The sequence below is a fragment of the Amblyomma maculatum genome, chromosome 10, assembly GCF_055883805.1.
Source record: "Amblyomma maculatum isolate TAMU_Amacu chromosome 10, ASM5588380v1, whole genome shotgun sequence".
Lineage (NCBI taxonomy): Eukaryota > Metazoa > Arthropoda > Arachnida > Ixodida > Ixodidae > Amblyomma > Amblyomma maculatum.
The window spans coordinates 11,710,349-11,713,359 of record NC_139353.1 but is presented as its reverse complement, the minus strand read 5'-3'; positions in this window follow the sequence as shown (position 1 = coordinate 11,713,359).

Sequence of the window (3,011 nt, the reverse complement as noted above, 5' to 3'; positions counted from 1 at the left end):
AAGTCATAGGACCGAGGTCCTGACCCGCTGTGTCAGAGAATCCTCCATAAATCGTAGGTCTATCCATTATCACTACTTTCCAGTACCAATGTGGCGCCAGTTTTTTCACACCTTTTCATCTACATTTTGACATTGCTATTCGTCATACAGCGTTCCGGCTGGGGTCATGCGATTTCTGGTGCACACATGCGCACGTCAAGATGGACGCTAGTTCGTGTGAGCGATTTCAACCACAGGCATATTGGCAGCAAATCACTTTATTTCGAACTGAGCTTTCGGGGAATAGGGCCCCCAGACACCGACACCGCGTGAAGCGTCACACACAGCAAGGACAATACCGGCAGAAACACGCTAAATACATGTCAACCTCCCCTTCACCTTCCCCTCCCCCCCCCCCCCCCGAAAAAAAAAAACATTTCTGCTTCATGATTATAATGCTTTCCCATTCATACATTTAAGCAGTCTTAAGTGTGTACCAAGTTTTCTCAGTTAAAAAGCACTCCACTTTAAATATACCACTTCATAACTGGGTACTAAAGCTCAATAGTGAGATCGATGCTGAGAATCTTAAAAAAGTTTCTAAGCTGGTAAGATGTGCTAGGTTGTTTCTATACACGAATTCTTACGGCAGCCTCACCGAAATTATTTGCAGACGGCCATCGATCTTCGCATTCTTCGAAGAATTCCTTTACTGGAAATCCTTGGTCTCCAGATATATATTATTCTGATACAGGAATACCAAAGCCTCGACTGAATGATACGCGTTATTCCTAGAGGCTTTCGCCGAAAACCCAAGTTTTGTTCCTGACCATTCTGTCAGGTTCAGTATTCCATCCACGAATGAGGCAAGCAAGAAAGGTTTGCAAAGCCCTCATTCAGCGTTGCCAGGGACTCCCCTTGCGCCTGGTCTATACACAGGAGAGAACCAGGGTGGGATAGAAAGCAGGCACGTCAAATATTATACGTAGATAATCGATAGAGGATGCCGTTGTCCAGCCTGCCGCACATGGTGTTGTTGGCCCGATTTTTGTTTTGTTGTTGACGGCAGGGGGACACCGGCCCACTAGAAACTACCCTTATCTCAGGAGGATACCGCCCAGCTTTTTTTTTTTTTGTGTGTGTATGCGAGCTCAGTCGATTGTTTTCGGGTAACGTTGTAGGCATAGGCCATCCATATGAAGGAACGGAGCCTGGAGGACACTGCGCCCTCACACGCCGTTCTTGATCGATGCGGACGAGGCCCTTGAGTGAAGCGAAGCGTAAAATGAAAAAACAGCAGCGAAGAAGAGATACAAGAGATGAATACATGTTTCCCTGGAGGAGTCTATGAGGAAAAGGCGAAGATTGATGCACGGAGATAGAAGAGCGTGAGCCTACTGGGTAAAGGCCATGGTTCATGCTGACAGCACTACTGTACACGATAGGTATTTTTGTGGTTGATCAATTAACAAAAACAACAACCGTATGCGCTCAAGCTAAGATTTTTTCAGCACTGTTACATGAAGACGGACCTTTCAAGTACGCAACACTGAGTATCTGTAAGCATTTATGTATTATGTTCCTGTCGTTACGATTAGACGTACCTGATACAAGGAACAAACCTCTGCCAAATATCTTATTATTCTAGAGTATCTCTCTGTCAGGTATTGTACAAAATGAGCATACGCTAATTGGCGCACGAGCATAAATTCTATATTTTATATAAGTGTTCAAAGCACTTTAAGCAAATGAACTTAGTGCGAATCGCATGCCATGACAATTTTTTTTTTAATTTTTTGGCACCAATATAATTTGCTCTGTTTTCGTATTTACAGAACTACCAACAAGACAATCAATATCTGGCTACGTTGCCTATGCAGTCACATTTCTTTAAGTTTGGTTTAGAGGGTTCACCGTCTCAATGTGACTCAGGCTATGAGAAGCACCGGGGTGGAGCAGTGGAAGGCTCCGGAAATTTCGACCACCTGGGGTTCTTTTAAAGTACACTGACATCGTACAGAACATGGGCGCCTTGCTTCTCGCCTCCATCGAAAAGTGACCGTCGGGGCAGGGATTCGACCCCGCATACTTACAGCAGTAGAGAGCTCTAACCACTGCGCCACCGTAGCGGGGCACAGTCACTTTAATTGTGCATAATATTCAAAAATATTCATGCGCTACAGAGGCGAGAACTATACTAATTCAGTCGTAATAAAATGAAAATTGGCTACCTTGAATTGAATTTTGCATATTTGCTATTTTTTATTGAGGATGCATTTCGTTCAACTTTTTTTCTGATGTGGCGCAAAATAAACAGGTCACTTGGTTTTGTTGTTGAAACCTACAGCATCGAAGGTTTTTGAGCAGCTATAGACAAATGATGAAAGTTCGTAGAAGGTTTCGGCAAATGCTTAGTTGTTCCATTAAATGCTGAGTTGTTGTGAAACACATAGGACAAGCAGATGTTAATTCCTCTACATCAACAAAGCACCGCGTTAGATTAAAAAAGAAAGGCCTGTTACAGAAAGCAGAACTTTTAAAAATTAGGGGAGATAAAAGAAGAACGAATTACACTGTCCCCACTATGGGGGGGAGGGGGGGGGGGGGCAAATCTGATGTGGCGACGTACACGTCGTTCCCCCCGGAAGCTGGATGGGCCGGAGCGCTTAAGGCTGCTAGGCTTTGTCCAGTTGCAATGGCCAGCGGTAAGGTAAGGTATGGTAAGGTATGCATTTAGAGCGGGTAGTGGTCGCATATCTGGATATCAGTCGAGAAAGAACTACATGAATGATAATTTATCAAAGTGAATTTGGTAGGCACGCTCGGTTCGTTTCGTGAATAGTATTTTACCAGTGTTATTCAAGTCTAAAGTGTATAACAGCAAGATCCTATCTGTGTTCACTTATAGGGCAGAAGCGCAGGTGTCTAGGAAAAAGAGTAGTGTTTGGAACAACACAATGATCTGCTGAATGGAAAATGGCTAACTGTCATAAAGTATCTATTCTTGTCTCCAACAAATTATAAATATAATG